This window comes from Muntiacus reevesi, chromosome 15, assembly GCF_963930625.1.
Source record: "Muntiacus reevesi chromosome 15, mMunRee1.1, whole genome shotgun sequence".
Classification (NCBI taxonomy): Eukaryota; Metazoa; Chordata; class Mammalia; order Artiodactyla; family Cervidae; genus Muntiacus; species Muntiacus reevesi.
In genome coordinates, this window is record NC_089263.1 from 6727536 (window position 1) to 6742059 (window position 14524).

At 52.0% G+C, this 14524-nt stretch overlaps 1 long non-coding RNA gene across 1 annotated transcript; it reads right to left on the reverse strand.

Moving 5' to 3' along the window:
* Positions 1–4849: 4849 nt before the first annotated feature.
* LOC136147314 (uncharacterized) lies at positions 4850–11940 on the reverse strand. The gene is made up of 4 exons (XR_010659165.1): positions 11817–11940; positions 11564–11691; positions 8197–8365; positions 4850–7474 (listed from the first exon to the last, which is right to left on the reverse strand). It is a non-coding gene; the product is annotated as an uncharacterized lncRNA (long non-coding RNA).
* Between the last annotated feature and the right edge of the window lie 2584 nt (positions 11941–14524).

A 14524-nucleotide genomic window follows, 5' to 3' on the forward strand; every position in this document is an offset into this window, starting at 1 on the left:
TTCTTCTGTTCGGGCCTTCAGTGGGTTGGGTGGAAATCCAATAGCTTTCTCAAAGTGTGTTCACAGAATTTTAGTTCCTTGGAACAGAAATTAGAAATTGTTAATACAAGCAATTTGGCATAAAAGGGTCCCAATGTCAAATAAGTCTGGAAAATCCTGGGCAAAATAGTTAAGCAGATTTCCTCTCTGCTATCCTTCTCAAAGTCTTTAATATGTCCATGCACTTTGTGATTATCTAAGAAGAGGTGATACTTTGTAAAGCTTTCCAGACTTACTTAACACAGTATCTCGTTTGGCATTAGCACCTCTCCAAATCCTGGTAATAAAGTACTACAGAGCAGAAACCACATTTTATCTGATTTTGTACCCCAGCCTCTAGCTCAGTGCCTGCCAGACAGAAGAGACCAGATAAATGTTTGAAGTTCTAGTCAACAAATGGTGAATGATGGATGAAAGGGTAGTAGAGATATGGCCACGCAATAAACAAATTTTACACAAGACTAGCCTGAGGCTTGGAGAAGGCAATGGCAACCCAGTCCAGTACTCTTGCCTAGAGAATCCCAGGGACGGGGGAGCCTGGTGGGCTGCCATCTGTGGGGTCGCACAGAGTCTGACACGACTGAAGTGACTTAGCAACAGCAGCAGCCTGAGACTATGGCAAGGACTTCTTAGTCCACCCTAGAAGGCCAGAAAATCTGAAAAAGATTTTAAGGATGCTGGAGTCAGAGCCTAAGCTCTCACCATTATGGTAGATGCCACAGGGAGGACAAGGTGAATTTGCTCTTTCTTAGTGAAGCAGATGCCTCCTATGTCCTGCCCATAACCTCTGTTCCTCCCAACTGCAGGCATCTGCATTTCTGTCTGAGGTTTTCTTTATGCTGCAAGAGCCAGTTTGCTGTCCATTCAACAGGCCCCGGGAGCAGCTCTCATCAATGATGAGCTGGAGCTGGTGTATCAATACCCCAGCTCCCCACCCCACAGATGGGCTAACTCAGCCTTGTGTGTTTCATCACTCACGGCTCAGTGGGTGAAGAATCCACCTGTAATGCAGGAGACACGGGAAACGTGGGTTCGATCCCTGGGTCGGGAAGATCCCCTGGAGAAGGAAATGGCTACCCACTCCAGTATTCTTGCCTGAAAAATCCCATGGACACAGGAGCTTGAAGGGCTACAATCCAAAGAGTTGCAAAGAGTCAGACATGACTGAGCGACTAAGCATGCAGCACAGAGTGCTTCACAGTAGCAGCTTGATGATGCACTGGTTGGGCATATCCTTGCCTCACTTCCCCACCCTCCCATCCCTGCGAGCATCCCAGGAATCCCCTCTTACTTGCATTACCTGCTTCTGATCCTTAGCTCATATTCTGTTTCTGGGGGACCCCTACAATGACAGCACTCGCCTTTCCATGGAGGACCTCGGAACCTCTGGAAATCCCGCCTAAACTAGTTCCCAAAGGGGACCGCCCTGTCAGCTCACAGCCCCACGGTGCAGCTGCAGCCATCCCAGGGCATACCCCAGTCATGCGTTCAGTTGGTGTGAAGGGGAGACCTGGGAAGGTGCCCCGTCCTGGGCCAGAGTGGGTGCTGGGGGCACAAAGGTGAGACGGGCTCGGAGCCAGCCCTCAGGGCACTCCCACGCTTTTACAGAAGACAAGCACAAATCACATTACCACACAAATCACCGCGCAGTGATAATCCTTAGCGAGTGCTGAAAAGCAGAACCATGGGGTGCCATGGAGGAGAATAACAAGAGGGCCTAATCCAGCTAACCTGCCGGCTGAGACAGGGTGTACAGGCCCTGGGGGAGGTGGGGAAGACAGGTCGGGCAGAGGGAACAGCTCTGCAAAGTCCCTGGGGAGAGGAGCGCGCGCCTTTCCACGCCAGCTGTCTGACTGTGGACCTCCCAGGGTTCCCGAAGCCATCAGAGCCATCCAGAGGGCAGGAGCCGAGGCAGGGCTGGCAGAGCCCCCCTCCTAACTCTGTGCCAAACTCAGTACCCTGGGGCCCCGTGGTGGCTCACGGATGTCTCCCCCACAGACTGGGGAGGCCACCAGCCCCTCTCTGTTGAGAATTGCATTCCCCGGGTCCCTTGGACATGGCCTTGCTTTGGCCAATAAAATTCGAGCAGAAGTGATAAAGTCCACTTCCTAGAGCAGGTCTTTATGAGCCGAGGCACAACTGCGGTGCTCCTTACCCTCTGCCATGGCAACTGGAAGTGTTCCAGACGGGCCAGCCCTGTCTGTCTAGAGGACTGTGACACGTCAGCTGACCCTCAGTAATCATGTAGCATAAGCAAGAAATAAACCTTTGTTGCTTTAAGCGACTGAGATTTGAGGGCTCCTGCTGTGGCACGGTCCAGTCAACCCTGACAACCATACCTGTGAAAACTACTCCGGGGAAGACACTCGGAGCACACACAGGCGGGGTTGCACAGTGGTTACTGCACCACCCCCAGAGACCTGGCTCTGCCGCCTTCTCAACGAGAGACCCCGGGCTAGTTGCTCTAGCTCTCTGTGCTTCTGTGTCTTCATCTATAAAATAGTAATGATTGTATTTACTACATATTCTTGAGAGAATTATGTAAGTTCATTCATGTAAAGAGCTTGGAAAATTGCCAGGCACAGAGTAAGTGCTCAATAAATATTAGCTTTAATATTAACATTTCTTTAAAAAACAAACAGCAGTTGGATGCCGCAGGTGGCCCAGATCCTTCCTTAGGAAAAATATTATCCAAAGGAAACCTCACTGGCATCAGGCCTTCAGAAGGGGCAACTCTCTGTAGGCAAACTCAAATGTCTCCAAGGAGGGGCAGCAGCATCAACATGTTTAGCACTTTTTTTTCTTGTTTGATAGAGGCCAGGGTACTGGGAAAAGGTAGCTCAGCTGGTAGAGAATCCGCTTGCAGTGCAGGAGACCCTGGTTCGATTTCCAGGTCAGGAAGTTCCCCTGGAGTAGGTAAGGCTACCCACTCCAGTATTCTTGGGCTTCCCTGTGACTCAGATGGTAAAGAATCTGCCTGCAGTGTGGGAGACCCAGGTTTGATCCCTGGGTTGGGAAGATCCCCTGGAGGAGGGGATGACAACCCACTCCAGTATTATTGCCTGGAGAATCCCATGGACAGTGAAGTCCACCGGGTTGCAAAGAGTCGGACAAGACTCAGCGGCTAAGCACAGCACACAGCTGTAACAAAAACAGTGATGCAAATGACGTGGCAAGTGATAGTTGATATTCAGTTTCTGTGCTGGGTAAAAATGAAACTGAAGGTCGCTCAGTCGTGTCTGACTCCTTGTGACCCCATAGTCATACATGGATCTTCCCGACCCAGGGATCGAACCCACGTCTCCCGCATTGCAGTGGATTCTTTACCAGCTGAGCCACAAGGGAAGCCCTCTGTGCTGGGGGCCATGGGTAATGCGGGTGCTATGCAGGTAGAGGAACATGGAAGAGGGCATCCCCCATTCAAAGGGGCAACTGGGACCCCACAAGAATGCAGGGACAGTAATGCTAGATTTTTAGCTAGTTTTGTTTTAATAGGAGATTCGGCTTTTAAAACGTGAACTCACTTACAACATTGTGCAGGGCCAACCCCTCATATGAGAAAGTTGCAGTCTGTGCTTTGCATCTCCTGTTCTCAAGGCCCTGCTCTTGCATGGGGCAGATGTTCAGATATTTGCATCACTAAATGTTTGGGTTGTTTAAATGGCTTCTCCAGAACCTAGGTAGCACCTCCCCAAAGATCCACTTAGGCCTCCACCTCCTGCAAACAAAATCACTCCCATTTCTGAAATGGCAATATTTTCAGGGTCCACCACCGTGTCCAGGTCACCCAGATTGTGGTCTCTGTCTCAGTCTGAGTTCAAATCAATATGAGTGATGTGGCTGCAAACACTTGGCAGTCTTTGGGGAAAGCAGCTGGTCCGGGCTCCAGGCCTCAACAGGGGGTCTGAAGTGGAAAGGGGGGCAGTTCGAGCCAGCCTGGCGTCCCCACCAGCTCCACAAACCTCTCCGGACCAATACTTGGAAGGTGTAGCCGTCTGAGGCAACTTTGAGGAAGTGGTCCCCACTGCAGCCCGGGAGCTATGCTGCCTGCCATCCGCATGGGATGGGAATGTGGATGGGAGTTGGGAATGTGTCCACGTCCCTCCCCCACCAGTAGGCAGCCAACAGCAGGTGGGCTCGGGTTCGGGCGCAGGGGTGGGGGCCTTCTACTCCTTCCCTGCCCTGCCAATGATGGAGAACGGTTGGAGTGTAGGAAGCTTCCTCCTCCCCTTCTTGCCTGTTACCCTTGGCCTGGGGTGACCATAATTTCACATCAGTAAAGCAGTGGGATCCTTCAAGCTGTTACCAGTGACTTCTGAGTTGACACCAGGCAGATCACTGAATTTTTTTTTTTTTTTTTTGATGATTCAGTCTCTTATCTGTACCGTAGGTGTAATAATAGCATCTTCAGAGAGTCATGTGTCACATAATTCATTAGCATTTCTAAAACCTGGTGAGCTTCTTAGGGGGCGAGATGGCTTACCCCACCCTCCACCCTGCACCACTCCATATGACCCTGATCCCCCTACATGAATGTCTCCATTTTCTGGTAGCAGAATGGGAGAAATGCTTTTGAGAAACGTGCTTTAAAATACTTCACGATGAAGCATTAATACTTCACACAACTGTCAGTGTGTCTCACTGCAATTTATCTTTCCATGTGGGTTTCTCCAAACAGAGCTGGCAGATTTTTTTGCTCCCCAGTCCAACCTCAATTCCAATTCCAGCCTTTGTCTGGTTTCTTGCATGTGGTCTAAACACATAACTTCACAAACATGGGAACGAATTGGTTTTTAATCATGTAGAAGGAGAACAGAGGGTCTTCACCAAGTATGGAAATGTGGAGAACCTAACGTTCTGGAAGAACAAAAAACCTTTCTAAAGACTTTTTTTTCCCGGAGTAATCTTCATTAATATTAAAAGACTTTTGCTGCCACTTTAAGAGATGAAGCTTTGTAACGCGTCTGTAACTAGTGCAGAACAAATTAATTTATTGCAGGTGAGTTCCTAACAGCGGCCAGGGGAAACTCTTAGTTATACGTCCACCCTTCCAGCAGGTACACTGGGACTGACTCTTCCTCCTGTGGGAATCTGAAGGCAAGACAGGGGCTCATGACCCCCAGGAAGAAAGAAGCAAGGTATTCTCCCATCTCCTCTAGGCACTCACAGAAGCAAAAGACATAGGCATTAGGCACAAGCTGAGGATCTGGTTATTCTATATTCTTTTGTTACTCTCCAAATATTCTTGGCCCTACATTTACAAGAGTGAGGGCATGGTGGGGAGCGGCATAGGAGTTAGGCATAGTGTCCATCCACACGTGCTTCCCAGCCCCTGGTGACCATGAGTACAGAGGCGGGCCTCAGGCAGCAGGGGTCCAGAGGCCAGCCAACTCTGGGCAATCATCCTTCATTAGGTCATGGTAACCAGCCACTGGGGCTCCCCAGACATTGGTTAATGAAAACACAATAGTCCAGTAGCCAACCCAGCTCTGTGGTCAGACGTCCCCTCTGATTGGTTGGTGCCTGTGCCTTCTGGGTTATTCAATATTTTCATGGCAATGGGCAAGGAAGAAGCTCATGGGTCCCAGTCATCCATGTGCATGAGTTCATTCATCTTCATATAGTTTCCCTCTGTAGGAACTGTTAATATGCCCCATTTCACAAGTGAGGAAACTGAGGCTCCAATTACATCATTTGAGATCAGTCAACCAGCTAGATAGGGAGGATTCTCCTGTGGGAGGCACGATTCCAGGCTGACTTGCTCATCTTTGTGTTCCCTGGCACAGGGGGAGCGCTCAGTAAACAGTTCCCGGGTGAATGAACAAAAGAGTGAATGATTGTCCAAGGGCCCACACTACTCCATTTCATGGTGATGCCTTCTCGGGGAATAAGGGCCCTTTTGATTTCTCATATTTTGCCTCCTCTTCCAGTCCCTGATAATTGAGCAGCCCAGAACAAAGCAGGCTGGCAGGAGAGCCAAGCTCACATAGCACCATGCCCTTGGCTAAGAACGATATCCCTCCTTCCCCACCATGGCCTCCACTCAAGCCCCCTTCACCCCTGAGGTTCCAGTCGCCCTGGCACAAAGGGTGTGGCATCAGCTCTGTCCTCACTGGCTGGGTGTCCTTGACCAAGTCTCTGAGTCTCCACTTCCTCATCTGTAAAATGGGACAAATAATACAGCCTACTGTGCAGACTGGATGAGCCCAGGTTTCCATGGGGTTTAGCACGGTGATCCTGTCACAACAACAGTGCAATTGCAGGAAATGTCACAGAATGTGTGAGGGGGTCCTCTGTGCCAGTCTCTCTACTTTTGAGTATTTGGAAGTTTTATACTATTTTTTAAATAAAGGGACCCATACAAGTACCTCAAGGATGCATTACCACTTGTTTCTAAGGGAAAAGGAGGTGGACACCCCCAAGGGCTCCGGCATGTCTGGAAGGGCTGGAGAGGGTGGTGTGTGGAGTCCTGCAGAAAAGCCACTGTTTCCTCCCTGAGCCCAAGAGGTTTATCAAGTTCTCCGCAAACAGAAGTCCTGCCTTAAGGCTGCAAGCTGAATCCACTAAACCAACAATGAAAGCCCCATTGTTGAGAATCCAGAAAAGCCAAGAGTCTGATAATGAGAATGTCCTCATTCATCTCCTATCCCGCCTGGATTCATAACGCGTTCTTTCATCCCCACCCACTTACCCAAGCCACCGGCTCTCAGACCCCCTGACCCACAGGACCCACGGCCATCACCTCCTGCAGGCATGACTTTCTCCTTGGTTCTTTACTTCTTGACCCCAAATATTTCATCCATTTCTGGGGTCTGTCCCATCTCTGCTGGCCCAGATGGCCATTCACAGGCACCTGACCGGACTCGCAGGAGGGCTCTGGGCTCGCGCTTCGTGCTGTTCATTCTTTTCGAGGTGATGATAGGATTGGAGTTAGCCCCGTGACTCGCCTTGTGACACGGGGTTAGCTATGTAACTTGTTTTTGCTGATAAAACATGAGTGAAGATGAAGTGTGTCACTTCCAGGCAGGAGCTTTAAGAGCCAGCAAACCACGAGCCAAGCTCTTCCCCTCGGTCATACAGCTGGCAGCATCAGCTGCAGCTCCTCTGTTGACCTGTGTCCTGGAGTGAGGCTGACCGATGTGGGGTGGAGCCCCCAGACTCCCAACAGTGTGGATGAGCATGATTGAGAGATAAACCCTTTTTCTTTTGTGCCCCTGAGGTTTGGGGACTGTTTGTTACCAAGGCAGGGCCTGTCCCGAACTGACTGACGCAGACGAGATTTCGAGAGTGGACAGGCGATTGGAAGAGCAGAGGTCATGGCTAATGGCTGTCGACTGAGCTTCCCCTCCAGGAGCTTATGAGACAGAGCAGCAGAGGTGGAGAGCAGAGAAGCATAGCCTCACGGTCGGGGGCCTCTTCAACAGCTGTCACCACCCTGGAGGAAAGATTTCAGAGGAGGCAATGTGGACATGAGACTGAACATGGCCAGGCTGTGAGACAGGCTGGCTTCATTTCAACTTTCCTCCACCAGCCAAGGTCCCCCTTCCCTACCTGCCCTTGGGGTGTGCTCCCAGACTCACAGCAGCCCCCACCCACCCCCACGCAGGAACTCGGCTAATCCTTTAAGAGTCCAGATCATGATTGAAACTGTGTGAGCCACTCACTCCTGCCTGACTCTTTATGACCCCCACGGACTGCAGCCTACTTAGGCTCCTCTGTCCATGGGATTCTCCAGGCAAGAATGCTGGAGAATTCATTCAAGAATGCTGAAGAATGCCATTCCCTTCTCCGGGGGATCTTCCCCACCCAGGGATTGAACCCAGGTCTCCTGCATGGCAGGCGAATTCTTCACCATCTGATCCACCAGGGAAGCCTGATTCAAACTAGTATTAACATGTATTGCCCTATTTATCCAAGAGTTAATCCATTCCCCTTTCTACCAGTGCCTTCCACCTCTCATGTGGTGGAAAATACATAAATTTTCAAATGCTTTTGGTCTGTATTTTTATAAACTCACATAGAGAAAGATGCCGAAATTCTAAGTGTACAATTTAGCAAATGATCAGCAGGCCAAGACTCCTATAATTATCACTCAGTTGCCATGCCCTCCACCAGGGGATCTTCCCAATCCAGGGATCGGACCCACGAATTCTTTACCGGCTGAGCCACCCGGGAGCCCTTGGTAAGTTCTTGCAGGATGCTACATTGTTGTAACTTCCAGCTGAGACCCAGAGGTCCATGGAGGCTGTATTCCTCAGTAATGAGCACAAAACCAGTCACATGACTCTCAAAACCCGGAGCCACTTGAGAGTCTAGAAGGAATGAGCTGTTGGATATTAAAAAAGATCTGTAAAGAGGGTCTCTTTGGAGAAGACTTAGCTGACAGTACCCACTCCCCCACCCAAGAAAGGGAAGCGGAGCTGCTTCTTCCTTCCTTCCATCAAGAGACAGGCTTCCAAGAGACCAAGCGGAGTGCTTGACATGAGTCCCTTGCCATAAAGGGGACCCAGTGGACTGACTGCTCAGGAAATCTTGAGGACAAGAAACCAAACTCCGGTAGGATTGTTTAATTAATGATCTATCCTTGGAAAAACTACCTAGAAAAAGGATTAAGTTCAGCACAGTGCCTGGCGCATACAGGATGCTCTCTGTCCACCATAGTAGTCTTTGAAATTATTCTTGCCCTTGGACGTGAGGCTTGGTAAAGGGGTAAACCCCTCCGGGAGAAGGTTTCACTGCTTCATGACTGCTTATTGGATAATTTGGGACTGGGTCTTGGTTCTTGAACTTCCCTGGTCACTAAGACGGTAAAGTGTCTGCCTGCAACGTGGGAGACCCAGGTTCAACTGCCAGGTCGGGAAGATCCCCTGGAGAAGGAAATGGCAACCCACTCCAGTACTCTTGCTTGGAAAATTCCATGGATGGAGGAGACTGGTAGGCTACAGTCCATGGGGTTGCAAAGAGTCAGACACGACTGAGAGACCTCATTCACTCTCTCTTGGTTCTTGGATAGCTGTCATTACAAGCATAGCAGGGGCACTCTGTGAGATCTGAAGGGAACAGATCTAGACATCTCTTCCACAACCCATCTCTGCCTCTAAACATCCTCCCCCACCACCTTCGTAAGTTCCATCATTCACCTTCCTTTGGATATTACCCTAAAAGCTGCTCTTGACCACAGAGGACACAGCACATTGACCTATGGTTTAGGGCCTTGGATTGCTCTCGGCTATTTTCTGCCATTTTCCTTCGTGCTGCCTGGCACCTTACCTCCTTCCATCCCATGGTTGGGGTGCCCCACCATGGGAACCTCAGTTGACAGAGCACAGGCAGGGCTGTGCTGGAGGGACATTCACCAGCCCATCAGAGCAGAGATTCCTAAATTCTCAGGAGTCTTTTAAGCTGGGTGTTAAGTGGTTGTCAGATAAAAATCAGTCATGGTGGGAATTTTGACACCATGGAAGTCAGCAAGTTGCCACAGATCAGAGTTTTTCCCACTGGAGAAGAGACGGTTAAAAATCTACCAACCCATCGCTAGGCACTAACCACATCACCAAGGCTGAGCCAGTTGATCCCATCTGAGGCTCTGAATCTGGAGAAAGTTATCTGAGATGAAAGGACAGACAGAACCCACTTCCTGCAGCAGCCTCTAGCCATAGTAGGAGTATCTACTCGGGGGGTGGCAGTGCCTGGGGAGCCCTGGCATGACCTCGCCCAGGTCTTCCTTCTGCCTGATTTCCTTTGTTTCTACTCAGCCTCCAAACCTCTTTTCCCTGCCTTCCCATCAATTCCAAGAGTTTTCCTTTCCTGCTAAGTGAACCAGAGTCAGTTCCTCCCGAGGGGTCTGCCAGGGATAGACGGCTAATCACCTATACACAAAGGTCCCCAAAGGAGGAGAAGCAACTTTCATTTATGGAGTAACTACTGTGTGCCAAGCAGCAGCTATACAACAACTAAATATGCCATTAATTCTTCTGTGGATTGTTCCACTGTCATGAATTCATACCAATCTATTGATCAATATTGGAACCCCACAATGGGTAAAGTGCTGTGCAAGAAACTACGGGACGTACTGACAAAGTTGAACAATCTGTACCACCCTTCCGGAATTTACGGTTTAGCTGGTGACATTGGTATGTGCTCACAAAGCTGAATGTCTGTCTGGACACAAGTTCTCACTTGTAAGGAGTATGGGGAGCTGCAACTTCCAATTTTGGGAATCAGGGGAGGCTTTCTGGAGAAAGTGGGATTTGAGCAGAGCCTCTACCGCGGGCACGTGTGTGTGTGTGTGTGTGTGTGTGTGTGTGTGTGTGTGAAGAATGTTATTTCCTTTATCTGTTTCTTTTTTTTTTTTTAAGTAAAATAGTTTTCTACTGGAAAATCCCATACATTCATTTCCAGAAAGGGTTCAGCAACATACAGAGAACATAACCTGTGAAGGGAGCTGCCTGCAGCCCCACCAGCCCCAGGTGACCACACGGAGCAGGGCCACCGGCGCCCTTCAGCCCAGCCGCGCAACTCTGCTCTGCATGCTGTTGTGCAACCAGCTGTTTTCACTCAACAATATGTCATGGACGTTTCTCCATGCCAATTATTCCCAATCTACATCATATTTAAGTAGCTGGAGAGTATTCCCTTATATGGATGTACTCTAAATTAATCAAATCCCCATTGATAAACATTCAGTGTTGCAGGCAAGAGCAGGGAGTTAGGAGCCCCACAGTCCAAGCAAGCATCTTGGCTCTGCCACTGCCCAACTGGCTGTTCTTGAGAGGAAAACTAACCTCTGACTACAGGTTCCCTTTCTATAAAATAGGGATACTAAGAATACCCACTGCAGAGAAATGTCATGAGTAGGTATTTGTCAAACTTTGTAATGGCTTCCAGGACATAGTAAACACTCAATTAAAACCAACTGTTGTTGCCATCATATAGCAGGGTTGTGACCATCATCTGAGTACATAATTCCCTACAACCTGTGCTGCTGTGCTTAATCATTCAGTTGTGTCTGACTCTTTGCAACCCCATGGGCTGTAGCCTGCCAGGTTCCTCTGTCCATGGGGATTCTCCAGAAAGCCGGAGTGGGTTGCCATGCCTTCCTCCAGGGGATCGTCCCAACCCAGGGATGGAACCCAGGTCTCCTTCACTGTAGGAGGAGTCTTTACCATCTGAGCCACCAAGGAAGCCCCTCCCCACCACTACCTACTTAGGATAAAACTTATAAAGTGAAAGTCACTCATCAGACTCTTTGCGACCCCATGGACTATAGAGTCCATGGAATTCAGGCCAGAACACTGGAGCGGGTAGCCATTCCCTTCTCCAGGGAATCTTCCCAACCCAGGGATCGAACCCAGGTCTCCAGCACTGCAGGCGGATTCTTTACCAGCTGAGCTACCCCCATTACCTACTTAGGATAAAACTTACAAGAGGAATGAAACAGATAAACGGTAAACATATTTAAAATCCTAATAAGCATCACCCAAGTGCCCTCCAGAAATGTCCCCAGCGTCGCAGGGCAGGAGACCTGGTGTTGGCAGGAGGCAGTGAGAGAGGCAGTCCCGGCCTCTTGGCCTGGAGCTTTGTCACCCTCACGAGTCACCGGCAAACCAGCCGATGAGATCTCCTGACTCGCCCAGCCTTCTGGGTGGCATTCTGGAATACAAAGCAAGAGGAAAATTAACAACAAGTCAGGTCAGACTCCCTTTGATTTCTAGAAGGAAAACTAGGGTTGAGGCCATATTCAAAAATATAGGTCAAATCTTGGTTTCTGTGGTTACCAAACACTGTCAGCCACCAGTGACTCCCTCCTCGGGGGCGATGCCAGGGTTCCGAGGCCTGGCAGCCAGACCCGGCTCCCCTCGGTCTGCGCCCGCCGCAGGCGCAGGGGCCCGCCCGCTCCAAGTGCGAGTGCCGCGGGCCGGGGGTCTGCGGGGAGCGCGGCGGGGGCGGGCCCGGGGTTCCTGCCCTCCGTCGCTTGGGGCCGGGAGCGGCTCCGCGCGGCTGCGGCGGGGCTGGGTGCCCCGTCCCCGCCCGCCCGGCTCCGCGCGCCCGCGGCGGGGCAGGGAGCGCGCCGCCCGGGCCGGGGAGGAGGGGCCGCCGCCGCGGGAACAATGCGGCCGGTGTTCCACCGCCCGCCGGCCCCGGCCCCGCCCCTCCACGCCCCTCGGCCCCGCCGCCGCGGGCCCGGCGCGGAGGGAAGAGCCCCCTTATTTGGTCTTGGAAAGAAAGGGGAAAGGTTATCCCCAGATGCCTGCGGCGTTGGGTCATCGGCCCGCGGTCCTGGGCCCGCGCCCGGGAGCAGTGCCCGGTCCCGCCGGGAGGTGGCGGCGCCGAGCCGCGCCGGGCCGCCCGGTAAACAAGCCCCCGGCTCCCGCTGCACCGGCCCGCGGCCTTTTGTGTGCGCCTCGGGGGGCGGGGCGGGGATGACTTGGGGGGGAGGGGGCGGTGACGGGGGGCGGGGCTGGCGGGGGGAGAGGGGCTGGCGGGGGGAGAGGGGTGAGGGGGGCGGGGGCGGTGATGGGGGGCCGGGGGACGGGGGAGGGGCTGACGAGGGGAGAGGGGGTGAGGGGGGCGAGGACGGTGACGGGGGGGCCGGCTCGACAAGGAGACAAAGCCCCTGTCTGCGGCGACCGTCAAGCCCTCAGTGCCGGGGAGCCGGCCGCGGTCGCAGGGTGTGACTTTGCGGGCGGCCTCCCGGCGAACCCTGGAGCGCACGAGGGGCGCGCGGTGGGGAGGCCGCCTGCTGCGGGGCCTCAGTGAGGCGCCTGGCGCGGCCGGAGGGCCGCTCTCTCCCGGTCCCGCCGGCCTCGGGCCCCCCGGCCGCGCCGCAGGTGAGCTGTGCGCGCGGAGCCGGCCACGCCTTCTCTTGGTCGCTGTGTGTTAGTCGCTCACTGGTGTCCGACTCTGTGACTCCGCGGACTATGGCCCGTCAGGCTCCCTCTGTCCGTGGGATTCTCCACACAAGAACACGGCAGTGGGTGGCCATGCCCTTCTCCGCAGGAACTTCACGACCCAGGGGTCGAACCCGGGTCTCCTGCATCACAGGCCGATTCTCTGCGGTTTGAGAGGGGCGGAAGCCGAGGCCCGGAAGCGCCGGGAGAGCGACGCCGCGCTCGCTACTCCTCGTTGCGGACCCTCACACCACACCCGCAAGCCAGGGCTCATCTCTTCGCCGTACACGTGGTTCTGAGAGGCGGGGGTCAGGGCACAGATGGCACAGCCGGGATCGGAACCCTGTCCTCCACTCCAGAGCCAGAGCCGCCCCACAGTGAAGGGCGTTTCACCTCTCCAGAAAGAAACGGAAAGTGTTCGTCGCTCGGTCGTGACCGACTCTTTGGGAACCCATGCACTGTAGTACACCAGGCTCCTCTGTTGATAGACATTCTCCAGGCAGGAATACTGGAGGGGGCAGCCTTTCCCTTCTCCAGGGGATCTTACCAACCCAGGGATCGAACCCAGGTCTCCTGTATTGCAGGCAGATTCTTTGCCTCGTTCATTCCAAATAAAGCTCCTGTAATATGTATCATTCTCCCGAGTTCTGTAAAAAGAACCAAAAGATTAACATGATTTGAATTTCTTCACCAGAACAAAGCAAAAGGCATCATCATGCGTAGGTGACTCGGGTGGGTGAACCTGCACCCCCAGGTGGGAGGGAGACCCAGGCGGGGGCTGGAGCCTTCTGCTTTTACTGCTTTGGGTGCGCTGTGCTTCAGGGAGCCTCTGGGGCAGCATCCCGTGAGGTACCTGCTATTCCACAGAGGGCTCCAAAGAGGGGCCCGCCACGGGGGAAGCTGTGCTAACTTTTATTTTCTATTTTAGGCAAGTTGCAGGCAGTCCTTTTGTTTGGCTGAGGTCCCACAGGCTCCCCTCCTCTGCCCATTGTTCCATCTGCCTCCTGAGGAAGGGAGTGGGGGGTGTGCCAATAATTTTCACTTAGGAGACCTGCTTCATGTTTCCTCATCTGGAAAGAAATTAATTTTTCAAGCCACACAATTATATGCAACTTTTAAAAGAGTTTCAAGAATGACAGTTTCATACTTAGATTAACTAATGCCAGATTTTCTTTAAAAAAAAAAAAAAAGATTTGTGCGAACAAAGTTAAATCCAAGAAATGTGGTTTTTCTCTATCTCTCTCTTATGAAATAGTAAAAAAAAAAAAAAAAAAAAGGCTGCTTCTACCAGTTTTGGGGGGTTTCCAGGTTTCCAAGAATTTACTTAGCTTGCTACATAGTATATTTCTGTGGAAAAATTATAGCAAGAATATCTTTCAGATCGTTGCTTTCCAGTCATAGTTTTATGGGTTCCCAGATTCCACGAGAACCAGCACTGTCTGGGTTTGCCCTGACATTCCAGAGTCCAGGTCCCTATCTGGGGACAGGTCCTTCTCAGGATGAAGAACATGGCAGCCGTGGCTGCTGCCTTGTCCTTCCCAGAAATGCTGGCAAACCAGAGTGTGGTGTCCTCTGAACCCTGGCTCTGCACCTCA